At 43.4% G+C, this 26,303-nt stretch overlaps 1 protein-coding gene across 1 annotated transcript in view; it reads right to left on the bottom strand.

Moving 5' to 3' along the window:
* Positions 1-18,865, bottom strand: part of UNC13D (unc-13 homolog D) — a 178,364-nt gene extending 159,499 nt beyond the window's left edge. Inside the window, exon 1 of the mRNA XM_063960576.1 lies at positions 18,832-18,865. The gene's annotated coding sequence lies outside the window, so the exon portion shown is untranslated. The remainder of the gene's footprint in view (positions 1-18,831) is intronic.
* Between the last annotated feature and the right edge of the window lie 7,438 nt (positions 18,866-26,303).

Raw genomic sequence — 26,303 nt, 5'->3', positions numbered from 1 at the left:
AGCGTGCGGTCCCATGAACGTGCGCGTGGCCTCACAACAAGGGCAGTAGGAGGAGGGAAGGGGGGATATGGAGGGTAGGGCAGCAGTGAGGGTGTCTCCTCCATATGGAAGGCCAATGGTGGGGGGGGGGGGGATATGTTATTCTACAGAGGGGAGTGAAGCACCAACCGGCTATATATACACACATTAATACAGTTATATACATACATACACATTGAATTAAGCATCTCCATCTGAACTGGAAGCCCTCTGACATCAGACCCACTTCTGCTGTGTAGCCAGGTGCCCAGGAGTACAGTCCAGTCGAGTACCCACTGCTCCTGATAGGTACCCACCAGTGCCGTAACTAGGCATTTTGGCGCTATGTGAAAGAAATGGCATTGGCGCCTCCCTCCTCCCCATGCAAGACAGGTGCAGTGCGCGCCGTAGGCGCGCACAAAATATATATGGGCATGGCTTCATGGGGAAGGGGTGTGGCCACAAAATAATACCAATTCATACTACGGTGCACAGTAGTCTCCATTATTCAAATTACGCCCGCACAGTAGCGCCACTACACCAGGTAGAGCCCCTTTTACACATTACGGCAGACCGTCCCCCTATTAACACATTACGGCAGACAGCGTCCCCTTTTTACACATTACGGCAGACAGCGTCCCATTTTTGCACATTACGCCAGACAGCGTCCCCTTTTTGCACATTACACCAGACAGCGTCCCCTTTTTGCACATTACGGCAGACAGCATCCCCTTTTTACACATTACGGCAGACAGCGTCCCCTTTTTGCACATTACGGCAGACCGCGTCCCCTTTTTACACATTACGGCAGACCGCGTCCCCTTTTTACACATTACGGCAGACAGCGCCCCCTTTTTACACATTACGGCAGACAGCGCCCCCTTTTTACACATTACGGCAGACAGAGTCCCCCAGTCCTCTTTTTACACATTACGGCAGACAGAGTCCCCTAGTCCCCCTTTTTACACATTACGGCAAGGCACTCACCTAGGTCCTGAGCAGGTGGCAGGGCAGGCATAGGGGTGGAAATCCTAGATTCCGTGCAGCGTGCACTCTGCAGCATGGAGCTGAGCTCTGGGGAGAGCTGGTGGGGCTAAAGTACCAGCGTTGGAAGACAATACAGGTGTCTGGTTGCAGGGGAGCGGCGGGACCTGTAAAAAGTCCATGCCCCATAGTAGCCACATCCCCTGTCAGGCTCAACTGAAAAGGGCGGGTGGTCGGATCGGGCACTGTTGCCTGTGCCACGGCTCTCCATGTGGGGGAGGAGGAAGGGGGTGATCAGGGCCGGCTGCGCAGCGCTGTGTGACTGGCGGCTGGGTCACGGACGGTGTTGTCCCTCAGTAGCGGCGGCGGCGGCGGGCTGAAGCTGGGACCTCCTCCTGCTCGGCTCCTCTGCACAGAAACGTGACATGCACTGACTGACTGCATGTCACGTTTCTCAAGGGAGCCAATCCTGGACCATTAGCAGCTGCAGCAGCCTCATCATAACGGAAGTGCGCGCCGCGCCCGCCGTGCGCACTTAAAAAAAATAAAATGCAAAAATCTACGAAAAATGGCAGGGGGGGCACGTGCCTTGGTGCCCCCCCCCTAAATCCGCCACTGGCCGGATCCTAGCGGTAAAAGGCATTCCGGATGAAGTTATTCCTACGCTGATAAAGGCTAGGAAGGACGTGACAGCAAAGCATTGTCACCGTATATGGCGAAAATATGTTGCTTGGTGTGAGGCCAGGACGGCTCCTACAGAGGAATTCCAGCTGGGTCGATTCCTGCACTTCCTACAGTCAGGAGTGTCTATGGGCGTAAAATTAGGCTCCATAAGGGTCCAGATTTCGGCCCTGTCCATTTTCTTTCAAAAAGAACTGGCTTCACTGCCTGAGGTTCAGACGTTTGTTAAGGGAGTGCTGCATATTCAGCCCCCCTTTTGTGCCACCAGTGGCACCTTGGGATCTTAACGTTGTGTTGGATTTCCTGAAATCCCACTGGTTTGAGCCACTTAAGACCGTGGAACTAAAGTATCTCACGTGGAAAGTGGTCATGCTGTTGGCCTTAGCATCAGCTAGGCGTGTGTCAGAATTGGCGGCTTTGTCATGTAAAAGCCCCTATCTGATCTTCCATATGGACAGGGCAGAATTGCGGACTCGTCCCCAATTTCTCCCAAAGGTGATATCATCGTTTCATTTGAACCAACCTATTGTGGTGCCTGCGGCTACTCGGGACTTGGAGGACTCCAAGTTGCTGGACGTAGTCAGGGCTTTGAAAATATATGTTTCCAGAACGACTGGAGTCAGGAAGACTGACTCGCTGTTTATCCTGCATGCACCCAACAAGCTGGGTGCTCCTGCTTCAAAGCAAACTATTGCTCGCTGGATCTGTAGCACGATTCAGCTGGCTCATTCTGCGGCTGGTTTGCCGCATCCAAAATCAGTAAAAGCCCATTCCACAAGGAAGGTGGGCTCTTCTTGGGCGGCTGCCCGAGGGGTCTTGGCTTTACAGCTTTGCCGAGCGGCTACTTGGTCGGGTTCAAACACCTTTGCAAAGTTCTACAAGTTTGGTACCCTGGCTGAGGAGGACCTTGTGTTTGCTCATTCGGTGCTGCAGAGTCATCCGCACTCTCCCGCCCGTTTGGGAGCTTTGGTATAATCCCCATGGTCCTTACGGAGTTCCCAGCATCCACTAGGACGTCAGAGAAAATAAGAATTTACTCACCGGTAATTCTATTTCTCGTAGTCCGTAGTGGATGCTGGGCGCCCGTCCCAAGTGCGGACTTTCTGCAATACGTGTATATAGTTATTGCTTAAATAAGGGTTATTGTTATGAGCCATCCGTTGAGTGAGGCTCAGTTGTTGTTCATACTGTTAACTGGGTAAGGTTATCACAAGTTGTACGGTGTGATTGGTGTGGCTGGTATGAGTCTTACCCTGGATTCCAAAAATCCTTTCCTTGTAATGTCAGCTCTTCCGGGCACAGTTTCCCTAACTGAGGTCTGGAGGAGGGGCATAGAGGGAGGAGCCAGTGCACACCAGATAGTACCTAATCTTTTCTTTAGAGTGCCCAGTCTCCTGCGGAGCCCGTCTATTCCCCATGGTCCTTACGGAGTTCCCAGCATCCACTACGGACTACGAGAAATAGAATTACCGGTGAGTAAATTCTTATTTATTGTATTGTACTCAGTGCTTAAAGTGATCCTAGAGAGGTGGTGGAACTCACCTCTCCTCCCCCTGGCGCCCATGTAATAAAGGGATTGCGCATGCCCCCAAAAAGGAGTGTGGCCTCAAAAAGAAAGGGGTTTGGTCACACAATAGTATCCCAATTAAAATTATGCCACACAGTAGCATAATCTTATTCACATTACACCTCATAGCAGTGTCCCTTATTCATGTTATAACACACATTAGTGCCCCTTATACACAAAGCCCACAGTAGCAGCACCCCTAAAACACATAATGCCCACAGTAGTAGCACCCCTAACACACATAATGCCCACAGTTGTACCACCCCTAATACATATAATGCCCACAGCAGTAGCGCCCCTTATACACATAATGCCCAAAGCAGTAGCGCCCCTTATACAATGCCCACAGTAGTAGTGCCCCTTATGCAGTGTCCACTGTAATGGTAGTGCCCACAGTGGTAATGCCCCTTATATAGAGCCCATAGTAGTGGTACCCCTTATGCAATGCCCCCAGTAGTAGTGCCCCTTATGTCCCAAAGAGTGATGCCCCTTATGAAGGGCCCCCTATATAATGCCTCATTATTAGTGCCCCCAGTAGTAATACCCTCAGTGGTAATGCCCTGTTTAGTATTTACCCCAGTAATAATGCCGCCTGTAGTAATGCCCCCAGTTGTAGAGTCCTGTGTAGTTTAGCCCCAGTGGTAATGCCCCCAGTAGTTATGCCCCCAGTGGTAATACCCCCTGTAGTTATGCCTCCAGTGGTAATGCCCCCAGTAGTTTAGTCCCCCCTGTAGTTTAGCTCCCAGTGGTAATGGCACTGTAGTTTAGCCCCTGTAGTTATAGCCCCTGTAGTTATGCCTCCAGTAGTTTAGCCCCCAGTGGTAATGCCTCCAGTAGTTATGACCCCAGTAGTTTAGCCTCTGTAGTTATGCCCCCAGTAGTTTAGCCCCCTGTAGTTTAGCCCACATGTAGTGTGCCCCAAGTAGTTAGCCCACATGTAGTTTGCCCCATGTAGTTAGCCCCATGTAGTTTCCCCCCAGTAGTTAGCCCCTATGTAGTTTGCCCCCAGTAGAAGTGCCGCTTACACTCAAACATATAAAAAAAAAATAAACACAATACTCACCAAGCCCCGCTCCTGCGTCTGTCCTCTATAGTCCTTCCGGTGTCCGCTCCTCGGCACTATGGGAGAGATGTCATGACGTCTCTCCCATAGTGCACACTGACAGAGCTGGAAGCAGAAGCTCAGTTGTGAGCTCCTGCCTCCAGCTTCCGCTGTGGAGAGGGAGCCGGGCGCCCACTGGTAACACAATCTCAGCGGGTGCACAGCATCTCCCTGCGGTGTAGGGCACACATTGGGTTAGGTGAGCTGGAGGAGGCAGAACTGCCTTCTGTCTACAAATGGACCCTTTAACCCCTGATTGTACTACATCCGTATTGAATATACTATGCCTTTCTACGACATTCTCATTACTTCTACCTACATAAGGCCGTCGTCACTTATGAGTTGCCCACTTTCCCCTCTCCAGCTCTGTGTGGATAGCAACTAAAAGATAAATAGTTTAAAGGTCTAGAACCCTCCCAGTTAGGTCACAACTAAAAGATAAATAGTTTAAAGGCCTAGAACCCATCCAGTTAGGGTTTTAGAGATTGATTCTGATTAGGCAGATGTGTTAAGCTTTGTTTAATACCAAATAATTTATAACCATTGTGCTTTCCTTGTTGCAACTAAGTAAAAGATTGAATTGAAGTCAGAATTATAAAAACAATTAATTATTTATTAAAAAGACCCCGCCCATATACAGGCTGAGAGGGAGCATCCTCTCAGCCTGGGTCAAATACATCAATAGAGAAAAACATGGCGATACACTGGTTTTATAATATTCAGTTACACCCAATTCTTTTAACACTCCCACTGATTTCATGCATCTTGGAGTACAGTGTTATGCTCATATTAGGACAGGGTACCAGCTAGAAGCTGGTTAGCCTTATTTGGTGCTAATTCCAATTCTATTACACACAATGAGTCTGCTAAACTCTGTTAAAGGTACATGTATATGATTAGTGAACTAATGTTTGTATAAAGGTAATCTATCTAACAAAATGGATGGAGGGTTAGCCTTATTATATGATGGGTATAGCTGTATACCTATTACAAATGCGAGTGTATTGTATGAATAAAATAAATTATATTCCTTATGCACTTGGATATTTAACAGCCTGAAGAAGAGATAAAGTGAAAGGTGATAACGCACCACCCAGTCAGCTCCTGTCGTTTTCAAACCCAGCCTGTAACTTGACAGTTCACTTTATCAGTTCTCCAGGCTTAATACATTTGCCCCCGAGTTCTTTTGCCATTGTGTCTGCATCCTATACTAATTCTTACAATTGCCATGTAACTGGGACAGATGCACAGACATTTGCATTGACCCAGCATCCAGAAACCCCTTCTTAGGTGGCTTTCTATGCATTACCTCCAACAGCATTGGAAGTTGCTGTGAGTGATTGGCACATGCACATTAAGATGCTCAATTGGGTTCATGTTGAGCAAACATGGTGGCCACACCATTCGTTGGAACTCTCCAGGATGCTCCTCAATTTTGGACATCTTGGGGCCGATGACATGGTGCATGAAGTCCATGAAGGGCTGCAAATGGTCACGAAGCACTGCAATGGACCAGTTACCAGTCAATGACATGTTCAGGTGGACCCAACCCATGCCACATGAACACACCCCACACCATTATGGGACCACCGCCAGCATACATGGTGCCTTCTTGACAACTGTGGGGTTTGTGCCACACAAGAACCCTACCATCAGCCTGAAACAACTGGAACCATGACTCAATAAACCATGCCATATGTTGCCAGTCTACCATGGTCCATTTAGCGACATCACAAGTCCAGGTGAGGTGTGGTGTCCATTGTTGTAGTGTTAACAGTGGCACTTTGGTGGGTCTTCTGCTCTCATATCCCATGGAAGCAAAAGAATGCCACACTGACCTGCTGGATATGCATCTGATACCTCCTGCAATGAATGAGGATGTGATCTGAGCCAATGTCACTTATCTGTTACTACGAACAATTCTGCTGCTGGTCACAATCATTAAGCACCCATGGTCAGACACGGTGCTATCCACGGTGGGTGGTAATGCCTTCCATGAGCTATTCCCAGTACACATGTGACACCGTAGATCAAGGAATGTTGAATGTTCCCACAACTTTAGAATATGTCCCATCTGTCGGGCACCCACTATCTAGCTTCATTCAAAGTCCAATAATTCACATCATCTTGCCATGAGCAGACTCGCCACTTCAGTGTACTTTGAGGATCACAGTTCAACGTAGGAAAACACTTCAGTAGTTAACTGGAAATAATTGACTATTGAATGTAGAAAATAAGTTGTGTGATGGTCCAGGCGTGACAAGTTGCTGAGCCAATCACGGAGCTAGGGGCGGATCAGTATCAGACAGCACAAAATAAGTGCTGGCACACATTAACTAGGACTATCGTCTATATACAACCTGAAGCCGGCACCTACACTCTGCCACACATAGCTTGACTAAGAGATGTACATGTCACCTTGCCCTAGATATAGCCCTGATATCAGTAGTGCACCTGCATTCAGTCAATCACAAGTGGTATACCAATGAATTATTCGCACCTGTGGCTGACCAACCACAAATGATATAGCTTTCTCATGTGTATATGCATCTATGTCCTAGGGTGCACGTGTATACATATATGCAAACATGCCATGTACTCAAATCACTTTAAAAATTAATGTTCCATTTCAGCAACCCCAGGTGGGCATGAGTTGCAAAATAAAACAAATCTGCACAAATGCATACGTGTGTTCCCATTTCCTGGCGTGTGCAGAATGATTTCACACAAGATATGCACGCTTCATCAGCCCCTACGTGACCTGGCTGCTAATTTTACTTAAGAGGGGAACACGGTTAGTGGTATTACAAGTATATGTTGTGTGTGATTGCATGCTGGTACATGTAATTCTACAAGCACCAGCATGCATGCATACCACTCAACACTTGGGAGGGTGTATTGAACACATTGTCTGTGCATTACTTTGGGGGAATGGCCACATGTCACACCCCCTTTTGTATCAAGCTGAGGACGTGTCCAGCGCTTCCTGAGTTACCCTCAACCTCTCTCTTCCGTTGAATCAGGTGCCAAATGCATGCACCGCTGCTCTGACCTTCAAAGGAAACCGCTCAGGACATAACTAATGCCAAGAAATGCATCAAGGGGATTTTTGGCAACCCAACGTTTGCTCTGAAGTCTACTTTGAAGGACTCTAATTTATTGAAGGACTCTAACTTAAGTAAACTATCTTGAAACTGCATAACTGGATATCCAGCAGTTGATATGAATGGTACTTTACAGTCAACTAATGTACTGTAAACATGGCCGGTGCAAGGTTTCTTGGCACCCTAGGCAAAACTTCATCCTACTGCCCTCAACCACCACCAATACTCATTTATCAGGCCTTCAGATGAAAGTGTGACTTATAAGTTCCACAGCCACCACTTGCATGAAGTACAACAAGTATGTTTCTTTCAGAGACATCCCTAATTTTGTGATTGGCAGACTTAGAGGCGCCCCCATATCCCATCACCCTAGGCAGCTGCCTAAAGCTGCCTAATGGTAGAGCCGGCCCTGACTGTATACCTGCTGCGGACTTTAATTATACAAGTTGCAAGTGAGAGCTGTGGAGATTTCTTCTTTATTAACCATGCATAAGCTTTTAATGAACTGAGTTGCGTCTGCTTGGATATTCTTCAACGGTTTGCCTGCTTAACACCTGCTTGCTACTGGAATATCACCTGCTTAAATGCATTAACCAAGGCTGTAACCTAGACTACTTTACTTAATGAGATACTGCTATCAGCAAAATGCTTGCTAAGTTTCAAGTACTAATTAATGCTTTATTGCTAAGGAGAGACAAACTGAAGCATAGATTACAAGCAGGACCTTCTTATCCCTTTGGTCCTAATTCAGATTTGTACAGAATTGCCACATGAAAGTGTCTGTGCAATTCCGTGCAAATAAAATCCAAATGCAGCAGGAGGTGTCTGTAGGAGATAGATGCCTCCTGCATGCATTTGCGAGGTCTGATTTTTCTGGCAGATCACCATGACAACTATCGGTTTCAATTCGCAATGTTTGCAGTCAGTGGCCAGTCAGTGTAAGCTGAGGCTTGCTTAGATGAGGTGTAGGATCTGGACAAACGGGTCCAGGGAGTCTGCATCCCCCAGATGCATACAAAGTGGGGGTGATATGCCCCCCTTTTGATGGATGGTACCAGTTGTGCCTCCGCTCCGCCCCCCCCCCCCCCAATATGCCACCGCATGTCAATCAATGAGCAATATCGCAAGACCAGTTCTGCACATGTGCAGAACGTGTCTTGTGACTGCACAGACCCCTAAATTTTGGACTTGTACATAAACCATCAGGTTTACTAACAAATCTGAATTAAGTCTGTTATTGCCCAGTCTTGTTTTATTACAGTTTTGTTCCCAACTGTAAAGCACAATGGAATATGCTGGCACAATAGAAATAACCTTTAATAAACAAAATAAATGGGTTGGGTATGAAATGCCAGCATTCAGGGTCCCGACGGTCTGAATCCCGACAGCGCAGTACCAGTGGTGACAATGCGACAGATCCCAGGGAGTATTCTAACCCTAACCCACCTCTCCTGCAGCCTAAACCTAACTGTCCCCTCCCACAGTGTAACTCTAACTCTCCCCCTAGTGCCTAACTCTAACCCTAATACTCACCGTCAGGATCCATTGGCATTGTGACTGTCAGGATCCTGAATTCTGGGAAGCTGACTGCATCTCAAATAAATAATCATAGTCTAAAAACATACCATCAGGAGAAAAGGTGGTCATTTGCATGATACTCAACATATGTTTATTAGTCTTTGGTCTGGCTAGTTAATGTTATTTTACTGTTTTATGCTATACACCGGCCAAGTGTTGTATATGGAAATTGTGGAATAAACTGACCAACAGTGCATCCTATTTTTCTTTTTGCAGTGATACTGCCCTCACAGGCTTTCCTCCCTGAGGATCACTGCAGCCCGTGGGTGGGATAGCAGGACAATATATGAAAAGTGGGTGGTATGTGTACTAATACTCACGGGATGTAGGTGCAAGCTGGATTCATGAGTGTTCCAGGTTAAAGGGATAGTCTGGTCACTCTATATATATATAGTGCTTGTACTGGGGTGTACTACGATATCCCGATGGTCGGGAAGCCGGCACCGGGATCCCGACCATCAGAATGCTGGCAGTGGGGCGAGTGCAAAAGAGCCATGGACACCTCAAGGCGCCGATATGCTGAGTGCAGGGATATCAAATGCTTCCCCTTCTACTGTGGTAGGACATAGAGGAAATGAACACACTATAATATATGCATGCTGCAGAGGAATGCTGGAGCTATCAGAAATACAATGTGCTAGCAGCACAGAACTGAGATAATAATGTCTAGTTTAATGAGCATTCAATAATAGATAGATAACTTGCTTGCAGGAATATCAGAGGTTAACTGCACACAATAATCCAGGGAGACTGCAGGGAAATGGATGAAGTACTATTACTGAGAGTAGAATACAAGTGCTGCACAACAGAACTCTTTTGGACTTGAAAGCAGCAGGCAGGATATTACTGGTGTTAGATTAGTTCACGGGTTCTCAAACTCGGTCCTCAGGACCCCACACGGTGCATGTTTTGTAGGTCTCCTCACAGAATCACAAGTGAAATAATTAGTTCCACCTGTGGACCTTTTAAAATGTGTCAGTGAGTAATTAATTCACCTGTGCATCTGCTGGGTTACCTGCAAAACATGCACTGTGTGGGGTCCTGAGGACCGAGTTTGAGAACCTATGGATTAGTTGAAGCTTCACAGGTGGAAGCACAATCAGGAGAAAAACTCACAGCAGCACTATGATGCAGGCATATAAGCAAGTCTGTAGAATTCAGCAACAGATTCAGCAGAGCTGAGAACTTGAGAACAATGGAAAGTCTTATAATCAGTGAAGTGCAGCTGGAGGCAGTTCAGAACTTGCAAGACAGGTAAAACTATGGGGGGTAATTCTGAGTTGATCGCAGCAGAAATTTTGTTAGCAATTGGGCAAAACCATTTGCACTGCAGGGGGGCAGATATAACATGTGCAGAGAGATTTGGGTGGGTTATATTGTTTCTGTGCAGAGTAAATACTAGCTGCTTTATTTTTACACTGCAATTTAGATTTCAGTTTGAACACACCCCACCCAAATCTAACTCTCTCTGCACATGTTATACCTGCCCCTCCTGCAGTGCACATGGTTTTGCCCAACTGCTAACAAAATTGCTGCGATCAACTCAGAATTAGGCCCATAGCTAGGTACTCTGAGGCTTAGCTGAGTACATGCTCAGGAATCATATAAACAATCTGTAGCTTGGAAAGTTCAGCAGTCCAGCGATACTGGCACACTAAAATCACACTAAGATTTACTAAACAGGAGCCAGATTCTCATCAATGTGACTTGTTGATCTGACTGTGTGCTGGTGAACAGGAAGGGTTTAAATAGTAGCTGCAGGCTCCAGATTGGCTGTCAGAGTCAATATTAAGGAACTCCAGCCAATTATGTAAGACCCCTAGAGCCAGCTAGAGGGTCTTCTGCCTACAACAGCCGCCTATTGTTGCTTTAGTGTTAGATGTACACACTGGTTCTTAGGATGCCGCCAGGACTTAAACCTCAGCAGTAGGGGCTTACCCAGTTGGTTGGAGACTGCAGGTTATTGGCTGGAGCAATATACAACAGGATACTCGGTACTGGAATCTGATGGGTTAACCAGCAGATACTGAGCTAACTAGCAGGATCAGGAATAGAAGAGTATTAACCCGGTTGTTGGTAGGCAGGAGTGGCAGGATACAAGCACGGCAGATAGGCTAGGTATAAACAGGCAGAGTATCCACAAGAACTAGGGAGAGTATTTTCTGGACAGGCAGAGTATTCACAGGAACCTTGGACAGAGACCAGTGACTTACATGCAGGGTATAAGCTATAACCAGCAAGGGTCAGGTGGGCTGGCTGGCGTATAACAGGAAGAGCAACCAATAGGAGCAACAGGAACAACCAGCCCAGAATGAGTAATTATAATCTGCAGCTGCATCACAGCATGTTCTCCAGACTTCCTGCTTCACTAGGCAACCAGGGACGCCATCACTGTCCGGCATCCCGGTTACCCAGAAACCAGTGGAGACTGTCGGCCCCTGCAACCGGAAGACGCAACAACCGGGACACGCAAACAGTGGTAGCTGCTCAATCATTCCTGGAGATAATTATATCAGGTGCTAAAAAAAGGGAGGAGTCACAAACATACAGCAGAGAGAAGGGTGCTTTCAAACCCCCCAATATCCCTCCAGCACACTGACTAATACATGTAACAATACTTGAACCTATCTGGTAACAATATTCCAGAGAATTGGTTACATGCGTTTGCAAAGACATGGTTAGCTGCTGAGACGCATCAAGGCTTATATTTTATCAAAAAAGAAAAAGAAAAGAGGTAGCATTGTGGTGCACACAGTCAAAAACTCACTATTGTAAATTAATTAAAACGTAACTTTTATTGTAGTATTTCAAATAAACTCCCCACCTATCTAAAAAAAGCGAAATATTAAAAACTAGAAGATAGTAAGAAATGAAATAATAAAATCTGGCGCTGGGGCACCTGATATAGCTCCTATTAATAATCAATAATCGATCCAAATATCGATATTAATATTGTGTCTACACGTGGTATATAAATTTTCACCACTGTGTATCTTGCATAGTGATCCACCGATCAACAAAAACACAAACACTCCTCATATATTTAATCCATATCGTTGTATAATTGGGGAGTGATTAACCAATGGAAATGGGTTTTTGTAGTGTATAATTATCACTGAGTGGTGAAATGGGACAGTTTAGCGTCCTGTGTGAATTGAACTAACCACTCACTTAGATAATGTGTCTCCCCCATACACTGTTGCAAAAAATGTATTCTGCTAAATTCTTCACTATCAGGAAGTAACAGAACAGGTCACTGTAACAATGATGTAACAAATAGGTTATGCATTCTTTTCTCTATGAGCTGCTGGGGTGCAGAACAAGATCTGCAATTGTAACTGCTCACAATATCTGGATAAATATTCCTATTAAATGGCTTGCAATTTGAGTTTATGCAGAACTCCGGAGATTATGTTCATGAGATATTAAAGTGACAGAATAATAAATTAATTTGTTGAAATAATAACGGCTTGACTGATTATTCCTTCCTCTCTATGCTGATGGAATATGTGATAAAGTTACAGAGTGAATACTCAACACATCTAACTGAAGTAATGACAATTCACTTCCCAGTGGGTGCAAGGGATTATAATCCCATTCCTATGCTACCCATATGGATATATTTATTGTGAATGCTGATGGTCCATCACACACCCTGAAGGGCAATCAATCATACCTGATTAATCAACAGCATTCACAATAAATATATCCATTTATCACATATTCCATCAGCATAGAGAGGAAGGAATAATCAGTCAAGCCGTTATTATTTCAACAAATTAATTTATTATTCTGTCACTTTAATATCTCATGAACATAATCTCCGGAGTTCTGCATAAACTCAAATTGCAAGCCATTTAATAGGAATATTTATCCAGATATTGTGAGCAGTTACAATTGCAGATCTTATTCTGCACCCCAGCAGCTCATAGAGAAAAGAATGCATAACCTATTTGTTACATCATTGTTACAGTGACCTGTTCTGTTACTTCCTGATAGTGAAGAATTTAGCAGAATACATTTTTTGCAACAGTGTATGGGGGAGACACATTATCTAAGTGAGTGGTTAGTTCAATTCACACAGGACGCTAAACTGTCCCATTTCACCACTCAGTGATAATTATACACTACAAAAACCATTTCCATTGGTTAATCACTCCCCAATTATACAACGATATGGATTAAATATATGAGGAGTGTTTGTGTTTTTGTTGATCGGTAGATCACTATGCAAGATACACAGTGGTGAAAATTTATATACCACGTGTAGACACAATATTAATATCGATATTTGGATCGATTATTGATTATTAATAGGAGCTATATCAGGTGCCCCAGCGCCAGATTTTATTATTTCATTTCTTACTATCTTCTAGTTTTTCATATTTCGCTTTTTTAGATAGGTGGGGAGTTTATTTGAAATACTACAATAAAAGTTACGTTTTAATTAATTTACAATAGTGAGTTTTTGACTGTGTGCACCACAATGCTACCTCTTTTCTTTTTCTTTTTTGATAAAATATAGGTCCCTCAGGTAGCAGGTAGCACGTCCCCTCAGAAATATACCCAGACTATAAGGTTAATATGTTATACGGGGATTAAGTCATATTATACCGGTGCGGAAACACTTGGTTTTGTCTGTACAACGCATCAAGGCTTCTCCAATATCAGCAGCCCTAACACTACATAATAGCAGTGCCCACATAGGGCCATGTGATTTGTCTATAGTAAGGCTTCATGATAAAGGCTCATACAAAACCACATCCAGACAGAGGGCTAGCTTACCTGAGAGCCACCCCTAAGATCTCCCATTTGTACTACAAGGACCAGCATGCCTTCCAAATGCTGCTCCCATTCAATGCCTTCTCACACATGCAGATAAACAGTGGTAGCTGCTCAATCATTCCTGGAGATAATTATATCAGGTGCTAAAAAAGGGGAGGGGTCACAAACAGCAGACAAGGGGGCTTCCAAAGGTACCCCCCCCCCACACACACACACACACACACACACACACTGCACCGACTAATACCTGTAACAATACTTGAACCTATCTGGTAATAGAATTTCAGAGACTTGGTTACATGCACGCGTGAGAAGGCATTCAATGAGAGCAGCATTTGGAATGCATGCTGGTCCTTGTAGTGCCAGTGGGAGATCTTAGGGATGGCTCTCAGGTAACCTAGCCCTCTGTCTGGATCCTTTATCATGAAGCCTTACTGTAGACAAATCACATGGCCCTATGTGGGCACTGCTATTATGTAGTGTTAGGACTGCTGATATTGGAGAAGCCTTGAAGCGGCTCAGTGGCTAACCATGTCTTTGCAAACGCATGTAACCAATTCTCTGAAATTCTATTACCAGATAGGTTCAAGTATTGTTACAGGTATTAGTCAGTGTGCTGGGGGTATACTGGGGGGGGGGGGGGAAGCACCCCCCACCCAGTATACCTGTCAACAACCGGGACACTTCATGGAGACAAGCCACCAGGAGGCTTGTAACAGTCAGCTGAGTGGAGGAGATGCAGTCAGCTGTCAAGCTCTAACCTGGTGGCACCCATGTATCTGCTCTACAATACAAGTACGGATAGAAAACCTGACCTGCATGACAGGTAAGTGATGAATCACTTAGTGCATGAAACAGGTTTGAAAGTATGATTTTATGACAGCCGTGTTACAAGCTGTGTTTGAAAAATGCCAGTTAGAAACTGGTTGGTTGGCACTTTATCTCTATTCACTTTTTTCTCTCTTCAAGGCTTGATACATAGACTTAAGAACACAGGGCAGACAAACATAGTTGCAGATATCCACTGCAGTAGGGCACTTCAATCAGGACAAAGATAGCCGAAACAATAGATATTCTATGTATTGATGCGAATGTGGGGTCTACCTTGCGTAGAGCTTATAGCTACAGTCTGCAACAAAACATTGAAGAAGTATGGTTCAGGGTGTCAGGAGGTACAAGCTCTACAAACAGATCAATATAACCTGGAACTTCAGTCTAATTTACAAATTTCCATCAATCCAAATTATTGCAAGGTACTCAGGGTAATCGTAGCGGATGAGGCTTTAGCCATTATAGATTCACTCTGGTCCACAGTTCTAACTGCTTCTTCAATTAGATGTTCACCCTACTTTTAGAATGTCACTGAATAATACTTTATAAGAGCCAGTCCCAGTATGCAATCTAGACGTCATCTATTAGCTCTCATTTGTCCATTTTTTGGTGATTGGGAGCAAATTGCTGATTGTCATTTGCTTCCTTTCCTTATCAGATTTTTATTCCAACCAACCAACCAACCAACCAACCAGATAGTTGGTGGAAAGTTAGTCTGATGTATGGCCAGCTTAAAGACTTTGAGTAGATCATCTGCTCCACCATGGTACCTTTATCTAGTTAAATAACTTTTCAGCCCATAGAGTACATTTCTTTTGAACATATGTCACTTGAAATGACATCTTGCTAGCTAGAAGACTTAGCAGACTAGAAGAGCCTAAGGAGCTCTCAATATTTCATGCAGTTGGGACATTATACAGTAATTGTTGTTTTGTTTTTTTAAACTCTCAGAATTCAGAGGAACAAATGTGGGATAAAAGCCAGATGTTGTTAGGTACCTCAATATGTTTGTTAAAAATTAAAAAAAAAAACTAAAATTTTAGAGTTCTGAACTTCTGTTTATTTGCATTAAGAAGAAGAAAAAATGATGTCTCCAAAACAATAACCATTTGTATAAGGAGACCGTACACCAGGGGTGGCCAAACAGTCGATCGCGATCGGCCGCCCAGCCACCCGAAGCCGCGCCTCTCCTGCCTGCCGCTCTGCCTCCTCAGTCTGGTCTGCGGCAGTGACGGCTGAGTGTATAGCTCAAATCAGGTGCCGGTTTGTTAGCCAATGAGAGCTCACGGACCGGCACCTGATTTGAGCCATACACGCTGCCGTCACCGCCGGAGATCAGACTGAGGAGGCAGAGCGGCAGACAGGAGAAGGGCGCGCTGCGCTCTCCACACACAGCACGGTGAGCTCTTCTATGGGGGCATATCTGGCACTGTGGGGGCACATAGCTCAGTGGGGGCTTATCTGGCACTGTGGGGTCATATGTGGCACTGGGGCATATCTGGCTCTGCGGGCACATGGCACTGTGTGGGCATATCTGGCACTGTGGGGGCATATCTGGCACTGTGGGCACATGGCACTGTGAGGGCATATCTGGCACTGGGCACATGGCACTGTGGGGGCATATCTGGCACTGTGGGGGCATATCTGGCACTGTGGGGTCATATGTGGCACTGGGGGCATATCTGGCTCTGCGGGCACATGGCACTGTGGGGGCATATCTGGCACTGTGGGGGCATATCTGGCACTGTGGGCACATGGCACTGTGAGGGCATATCTGGCACTGGGCACATGGCACTGTGGGGGCATATCTGGCACTGTGGGGCATATCTGGCACTGTGGGGTCATATGTGGCACTGCGGGCACATGGCACTGTGGGGGCATATCTGTAATCTGGCGCTGTGGGGGCATATCTGTAATCTGGCACTGTGGGGGCATATCTGGCACTGTGGGGTCATATGTGGCACTGGGGGCATATCTGGCTCTGCGGGCACATGGCACTGTGGGGGCATATCTGGCACTGTGGGGGCATATCTGTAATCTGGCGCTGTGGGGGCATATCTGTATCTGGCACTGTGGGGGCATATCTGGCACTGTGGGCACATGGCACTGTGAGGGCATTTCTGGCACTGTGGGCACATGGCACTGTGGGGGCATATCTGGGGCATATCTGGCACTGTGGGGGCATATCTGGCACTGTGGGCGCATATCTGGCACTGTGGGGGCATATCTGTAATCTGGCACTGTGGGGGCATATCTGGCACTGTGGGCACATGGCACTGTGGGGGCATATCTGTATCTGGCACTGTGGGGGCATATCTGGCACTGTGGGCACATGGCACTGTGGGGGCATGTGTATCTGGCACTGTGGGGGCATATCTGGCACTGTGGGCACATGGCACTGTGGGGGCATATCTGTATCTGGCACTGTGGGGGCATATCTGGCACTGTGGGCACATGGCACTGTGGGGGCATGTGTATCTGGCACTGTGGGGGCATATGTGTTTGAGGTTTTTACCTGTGGGGGCCAATGTGTTATTTCGTGTGAGGCAGTCATTACACTCTGCGCAGCAAGGCTACGTCCCTTTTTTTTTATATACCACGCCCACTTTGTGTTATACCACGCCCACATTTTGTTATGCCACTCCCTTTTTTTGCGCGCGAGCCTACGGCGCGCGCTATTATTCCTCCTAGGTAGATCGCAAAAGCTTTTTAGCTTTCACGGTAGATCACCGACTCTAAAAGTCTGGCCGCCCCTGCCATACACTATTCTAGCAGTGTATGCAGAAAAAGGGTTTTAATGTTATAGTGCACATTCATGTATTTATAATATTAAACTATAACTTATAGGCTGCAGCTGTTTGGGTGGGGGGACAGTGGGCGGAGCTGAGCAGCATTCCCAAAAATAGGGGCGTGTTGCCCCATTTTCTTGGAGTGCCCAGGCAAGGATCTGCTTTTTTTGACGCAGACTTCCTGCCCTCGTCTACGGAGCTGTCAGGGCTAATCTGATTAACCTCAGGGTTACTCAGATGACCAATGGTTTTATAGATGATCCAATGCTGCGTTTTGGGACACAGCACTCAGATCTGCAATGTCAGCAGGAGGTATATTTTTCCCTGGACCTTCTCCTCTGCTTTAGTATATTACTTATTAAATAATGGGTTTCCAAAATCTGTGCTATACTAGCAGTTTTCCATCCATCCAAATATACTATGGCTATATCTGCTGAAAAATAGCAGGCAAATGTGCGATAACAAACCAAATCCCCAAACTGCTTTTGTTATATAAAATAATATAAAATAATATAAACAACCGGTATTATCAACCCATGGCTTTAAAAAAACACTTTAAACTCTGACATGCGAGTTTTTCTAAAGAGCTGCATGGATCAAAGTGATTGTGTTTTTTATTTTATTTTGTATTTCTATTTTTAAAAACCTGTAAAAAAGGTGCGTACTTGGGCCCTCATTCCGAGTTGATCGCTCGCAAGGCGAATTTAGCAGAGTTGCTCAGGCTAAGCCTACGCCTACTGGGAGTGTATCTTAGCTTCTTAAAATTGCGACCGATGTATTCGCAATATTGCGATTACAAACTACTTAGCAGTTTCAGAGTAGCTTCAGACTTACTCGGCATCTGCGATCAGTTCAGTGCTTGTCGTTCCTGGTTTGACGTCATAAACACACCCAGCGTTCGCCCAGACACTCCCCCGTTTCTCCGGCCACTCCTGCGTTTTTTCCGGAAACGGTAGCGTTTTTATCCACACGCCCCGAAAACGCCGTGTTTCCGCCCAGTAACACCCATTTCCTGTCAATCACACTACGATCGCCGGAGCGAAGAAAAAGCCGTGAGTAAAAATACTATCTTCATTGTAAAATTACTTGGCGCAGTCGCAGTGCGATTATTGCGCATGCGTACTAAGCGGAATTTCACTGCGATGCGATGAAAATTACCGAGCGAACGACTCGGAATGAGGGCCTTGGTTCTCAGGCCAGCTCAAGTATTGAGGCACAAGCAAAGAAAATCCCAGGGAGCTTGTATTTTTATTTTCCCTACTTATCTAGGTTTGCCTTATGTAATTTTATTCATATAATTATATTCATCTTCAAGCTATGCCTCATAGAAGACAAGTCTATTAGCATCTCAAACTGTTCTATCCACTGTATAACACATAAGAAATATCCTACCTGAGCTCGGAGAAGAACTGGTCTTTCCTGCAGTTTATAGACTAATGAGGACTTTGGCCGTTAGCATTGATAAACTCGTACAGGGCCATATTTACTAAGCTGCAGTGAGCATGACACAATTACCACGACACATGACAGCTAAGGGATTGTAACACATTGCAAGATACAATATCGTAGGTGCTGTGGATGGCAAAATGATTATGGTTACTTTATATATAGACTGAGTGAAAGATTAACTGCTCACTGCAAGGGCTATAGACAAAAGGAACTGTTAGTGAAAGCATATTGCTCAGACAGACATTGATCTACAGGTTATGGAAGCTGGCTGGGAAGTTTGGCAGGGAATCACAATATTACATAATTGCTTGCATAAAACTTTAGGCCTAGTGTTGTGTAATAGAGTGGGAAATACATACATGCTTTTCCAGTACAATTGTGGGAGAGACTGCATATGTCTGAGGTGTGCAACCACATTCAATACGACTGAAACATTGCCCGACTTATTTTATATGGCAGCAACGTAAACTATTGCATCCTAAACTTCAATGTCTCCTGCTATGTTCAATTTAAAATAGATCAGATTTCAGAACAGAGTTTGTTGAATAGACTGTTAAGTCAGCCATAGACTGCATTATTAGTGCTGACGACCCAGACGATAAACAAGTGACAATGTGACAGCCTGTTAATCGGAGTGCCACCATACACTGCAAAATGTATGGAGGTGATCTCCTTTCACAGCATAGTTGCCTACCCTCCCACATTCTGCAGGAGACTCCCTGAAATAGTAGCAATCTCCCTGACTCCCTGAATAGTCCAGCAATCTCCCTGATTGCACCTTCCTCCATTATGTAGCTGTTATATCCTTGGGATAACAAGAAATCAGAGATACAGTATATACATTCAAATGGGATCATCGGCGTTATTTCCCTGCATTGGTTATAAGGCAAAGAGATCCCTATGGCTACATGCATTTTAAATAAGGTTTCTCGTGGCCACTTACAGTATATGGAACCTCTTGTAAGACACAATACACAGACAAATCCTGAAAAATATCAGTGTCTTTTCTTCAGCAAGTAGATCTTACTAACTTTGGGGATCATTTACATTTAGATGTAAGTCATGTTTATGACACACCTCTCAGATGTAGCAGTACATGTCCGCACTGATAGGTGTTACTTTCACAATCTCCCTGAAATGCTTTTTCAAAAGTATTACGGAAGATAACAATTAATTATCAGAGAGCGCATATAGCTATTTAGCTCAAATTTATTATATATATAAAATAACACACATATATACTAATTAATACAAATAAATATAAATATAAACTCATATACACATATAAATAAAAAATCAATAAATAAAAATCAATAAAAATGCCCCCTGCTGCAGCGGATACCTGGACGTTATTCTTATGTCCAGATTTGTAGTTGGTACAATTTTATTAATAGTTAAAGAGTCCTGAACGGTGTACCGTCTAATATAGGAACACTTTGTTGCCTGTTGTTTTTAACAGCTGTAGACGTTTTGTACTTGTTAATAGGTCTCCTTATATATCTAATAGCACCAGCTTCCCACTCCGTTAATTAATGTAGCTGAACGGCCAAGAATTTCAAGTGCTTATACTCCGGTATCTGTGTCAAATAGACCTTTTCATTCATTCCCACTGTGCTGATGGGCCATGATTGCAAATGTCCACTTTATACTCACAGCCAGGAGTATATCCTTTAGGTATCCGTGGACGGCCCCCGTTGCAGATCTCAGTCACAGTTGCAGGGAAACACCTTTGGCGAGGTGTACCGGAGAGTCACCACAGTCGACCAGCATGCAGACGGAAACGGCACCAAGGGATATTGCTTGCTCGTAAGCCGCTGATAACAGGAGGGACACTGATCTGAAGTAAGCCCCGGTCCTTACGCGTTTCTCCGCCAATGTAAAAGTGCGGTTTCGTCAGAGGATAACATGGGGCTGTCCAACCTACTATTTAAGTATCAGGGGACCAATCATGATCCAATTCTTTGATTGTCACACCTGAATTACTCTCACATGTGCAAAATCAAAATTCAATCTCATAATGACCCATAAATTATCCTAATCTAATCATACAATAACAAAAGGTGGATTAAGTATATAGCAATATATTCATAACCTAAAAATTACTTTTATTGTATAAACAATAAAATATTTCTATCTAAATGATCAGAGAACAGAGGTGATGGCATACATGCACTATCTACATATATCGGTATCAAATCTACAAAAATTCCGTTCTACTTATATGACATCCACTTTAGCCCAGTGGTTTAATGTCCCGCATTAGCATTCACAGGGTCCCGAGTTCAACTCCAACCCATCCCCACATATAATATTGATTTTAAACATTATGTTTTTTATATATTTTTCATTATTTATATTTTGTATTAATATTTTTAGTTGTCTCCTTCATTATTATTTATGTGTATATATTTATTAGTTACGTGCTCCCATACTTTATGATGAGTGCATAATTCTGATTCTGTGTAATAATAGAAAGTACATTAAATGCATCCTGCAAACTCTTCAAAGGGTTTTATTGCAAACTGTAGTTCCAAATATACTATACTTTTCAAAGTACAAATGGAAACCAACAACTCACAAGATTGGAAATTCCATAATCCATGAAAATATTATTATTATCACTGTTTATCGTGTATATATAAATACATAAAAAACAGGAAAAAACAGAAAAGGAGGGAAAGGATAGTGATGGAGAGGTGGAAAAAACAAGAAAAAGGTCCTATGGGCACTTGAATATCATCTAATATTATTAATCTCCATATTCTCATTCAAACCTTCGGGCACCAAAGTGCCCAAGTTGAAAATCCAAAATGCCTCCCTTGTGCACAATTTATTGAACCTGTCGCCTCCCCTGGAGGTGGGGGCCACAGACTCAATACCTTGCACCTTCAGTGACTCTACATTGCCATCATGTTGATAGGTTACATGTCTTGACACACTGTGGTGAGGATTCTTCTTGAGGACATTCCGTCTATGTTCTAAGAACCTTGTATTAAGACTCCTAACTGTCCTCCCCACATATTGTTTTCCACATATGCAGCTTATTAAATAGACGACATATGTCTGCTGACAATTAATAAAATTCTCAATTGCAAATTCCAATCCTAGTGTTGTTGATTTAAATGAGATACTTCTATGTATTATAAATTTACAAGTGATACAGTTGATCTTACCACATCTAAAACAGCCTACACTTTGATTTAACCAGGTTTTCTTGACCACTGATTGTGTGTTATCTTGAAAGAAACTTGGAGACAAGTGATTCTTTAGGTTCTTAGCCTTCTGAAACACCACCCTAGCTGAATCCCCCAAACATGGATTAAGAACCTTATCTAATTTCAAGAGTCCAAAATTTTTCTTTATAATTTTCCTAACATCCTCAGCACATATATTATATTTTGTTATAAAAGGCATAATCTGATTATTGTCCGGACCCGTTTTCTGTACTACTGAATTTTTAGTCGTAAGAAGGAGAGAACTCCTTTCTCTGATGGACGCCCTCTCAAGGGAATCCGCCAGTAATTTCTTCGGATATCCCTGGTCTAAAAACGCACATGTAAGGAGATCGGACTGTTCATAAAATGTACATTCATCGGTACAGTTACGCTTCATCCTAAGATATTGTCCCATGGGTATATTGTCCTTCCATTTGCGGTGGTGGCAACTGCCGTAATTTAAAAAGCTGCTGCAATCCACCTCCTTTCTATAGGTTTGGGTGACCAACTTATTATCCCTAACCGAGAGAGCAATATCCAAAAAGTTAATGTGGGTAGGGTGACAAGAGTGACTGAATTTAAGCCCAAATGTGTTAGAATTAAGATATGAAAGAAAAGAAGACACACTAGAAACCCCATCCCAAATAATAAACAGGTAGGAGTAGGAAGGGGTCATTTAGAAGTACAGAACAGATTTCAACCATTGCACCCAAATACCCCCAAAAGGTCGAGACCAGAAGAACAAGAGGATGTAGAGGAGGAATTAAGACACAACACCAAAAGCGGAAGGCTAGGGTGAGAAATAAGGGAATTTTTAATCTATCATCCAGAGTACTGAGCGAACATGAAAAAGCTGTAATTTCCAAAGGTCTCAAGTTTGCACCATCGGTTAAACCCGATATTTTTGAGCTCTTTGTGGCTCTTAATAGGTACACTAGGGATTTGTGTCGCAAGAGATACTTTATTAATAAATCTTTAAAACAACATGATATTGAAGGTATACCAATCATATTGAACGATGAGGACAATAAAGGATTGGAAATTCTGAACTCATTATTAATGGAGAATGACTACGTTGAACAAAATAGCGAGAGAAGTATGAAAAAGGTTTATGATATCACAGATAGTTTGTACGAGGAGGTTGGGGCTAATAAAGCATTTAAAAAGAAGTCAGAATTCTATCCTGTTCAACATAAAAGTTCTTACATTGAGACCTTTTATACATCAACACTGAATGATTTTCGCTCATTATGTAATAAGAGAAAAGCAGTTGGAAAGGGTGATAATTTGAATATTAATGAAAGACGAGCACTCAAAGCACTAAAAGATGATCATACCATCATCATCAAAAGTGCTGACAAAGGGGGAGGGGTGGTGTTACAAGACAAGGTAGTGTATTATGAAGAAGCATTGAGACAATTGGGTAATGAAAAATTCTACTCTAGACTCCCCTCTAACCCCACAGCCATATATGTTCAGGCATTTAAATCTTTTCTACAACAAGCCCTAACCGAGGGAGCAATTTCTAAGGATGAATATTCCTTTCTTTTTATTCCTTATCCGGTCATTCCCACTTATTATCATCTCCCCAAAATTCATAAGTCTTTGGTAGCACCCCCGGGGCGTCCTATTATATCTGGTGTAGGGTCCCTCACGTCTAATTTGTCGGCATTCGTGGATTCCTTTTTACAACCCCACGTCGTCGAGTTGCAGTCATACATTAGGGACACCAATCACTTTCTGCATCTAGTGAGTGGTATCGAGTGGCGGGAGAGTTATGTACTCCTGACATGTGATGTCGAGTCACTTTACACCAATATCCCCCATCAAGGAGGGATAGAAGCCTGTCGCCACTTTCTGGAAACTATCAATGGACTGTCTCCTGGGCGACGTGGGTTTGTATTGGAATCCATGAATTTTATTTTATCTCACAATTATTTTTTGTTTAATTCACAGTTTTATCTTCAAGTGCACGGTACCGCCATGGGCACGAGGTTCGCGGCGAGCTTTGCCAACTTGTATATGGGGCTCTTTGAGGAGGAATATATTTGGGGGGGCCCCTTCGGCGCGAATCTGGTGCTCTATGGTCGGTACATTGATGATCTGTTTATTATTTGGGATGGGGTTTCTAGTGTGTCTTCTTTTCTTTCATATCTTAATTCTAACACATTTGGGCTTAAATTCAGTCACTCTTGTCACCCTACCCACATTAACTTTTTGGATATTGCTCTCTCGGTTAGGGATAATAAGTTGGTCACCCAAACCTATAGAAAGGAGGTGGATTGCAGCAGCTTTTTAAATTACGGCAGTTGCCACCACCGCAAATGGAAGGACAATATACCCATGGGACAATATCTTAGGATGAAGCGTAACTGTACCGATGAATGTACATTTTATGAACAGTCCGATCTCCTTACATGTGCGTTTTTAGACCAGGGATATCCGAAGAAATTACTGGCGGATTCCCTTGAGAGGGCGTCCATCAGAGAAAGGAGTTCTCTCCTTCTTACGACTAAAAATTCAGTAGTACAGAAAACGGGTCCGGACAATAATCAGATTATGCCTTTTATAACAAAATATAATATATGTGCTGAGGATGTTAGGAAAATTATAAAGAAAAATTTTGGACTCTTGAAATTAGATAAGGTTCTTAATCCATGTTTGGGGGATTCAGCTAGGGTGGTGTTTCAGAAGGCTAAGAACCTAAAGAATCACTTGTCTCCAAGTTTCTTTCAAGATAACACACAATCAGTGGTCAAGAAAACCTGGTTAAATCAAAGTGTAGGCTGTTTTAGATGTGGTAAGATCAACTGTATCACTTGTAAATTTATAATACATAGAAGTATCTCATTTAAATCAACAACACTAGGATTGGAATTTGCAATTGAGAATTTTATTAATTGTCAGCAGACATATGTCGTCTATTTAATAAGCTGCATATGTGGAAAACAATATGTGGGGAGGACAGTTAGGAGTCTTAATACAAGGTTCTTAGAACATAGACGGAATGTCCTCAAGAAGAATCCTCACCACAGTGTGTCAAGACATGTAACCTATCAACATGATGGCAATGTAGAGTCACTGAAGGTGCAAGGTATTGAGTCTGTGGCCCCCACCTCCAGGGGAGGCGACAGGTTCAATAAATTGTGCACAAGGGAGGCATTTTGGATTTTCAACTTGGGCACTTTGGTGCCCGAAGGTTTGAATGAGAATATGGAGATTAATAATATTAGATGATATTCAAGTGCCCATAGGACCTTTTTCTTGTTTTTTCCACCTCTCCATCACTATCCTTTCCCTCCTTTTCTGTTTTTTCCTGTTTTTTATGTATTTATATATACACGATAAACAGTGATAATAATAATATTTTCATGGATTATGGAATTTCCAATCTTGTGAGTTGTTGGTTTCCATTTGTACTTTGAAAAGTATAGTATATTTGGAACTACAGTTTGCAATAAAACCCTTTGAAGAGTTTGCAGGATGCATTTAATGTACTTTCTATTATTACACAGAATCAGAATTATGCACTCATCATAAAGTATGGGAGCACGTAACTAATAAATATATACACATAAATAATAATGAAGGAGACAACTAAAAATATTAATACAAAATATAAATAATGAAAAATATATAAAAAACATAATGTTTAAAATCAATATTATATGTGGGGATGGGTTGGAGTTGAACTCGGGACCCTGTGAATGCTAATGCGGGACATTAAACCACTGGGCTAAAGTGGATGTCATATAAGTAGAACGGAATTTTTGTAGATTTGATACCGATATATGTAGATAGTGCATGTATGCCATCACCTCTGTTCTCTGATCATTTAGATAGAAATATTTTATTGTTTATACAATAAAAGTAATTTTTAGGTTATGAATATATTGCTATATACTTAATCCACCTTTTGTTATTGTATGATTAGATTAGGATAATTTATGGGTCATTATGAGATTGAATTTTGATTTTGCACATGTGAGAGTAATTCAGGTGTGACAATCAAAGAATTGGATCATGATTGGTCCCCTGATACTTAAATAGTAGGTTGGACAGCCCCATGTTATCCTCTGACGAAACCGCACTTTTACATTGGCGGAGAAACGCGTAAGGACCGGGGCTTACTTCAGATCAGTGTCCCTCCTGTTATCAGCGGCTTACGAGCAAGCAATATCCCTTGGTGCCGTTTCCGTC

Source organism: Pseudophryne corroboree, chromosome 3 (assembly GCF_028390025.1).
Source record: "Pseudophryne corroboree isolate aPseCor3 chromosome 3, aPseCor3.hap2, whole genome shotgun sequence".
NCBI classification, from domain to species: Eukaryota; Metazoa; Chordata; class Amphibia; order Anura; family Myobatrachidae; genus Pseudophryne; species Pseudophryne corroboree.
Note: the sequence above shows the minus strand (reverse complement) of the source record. Positions and strands in the feature narration are given on the sequence as shown.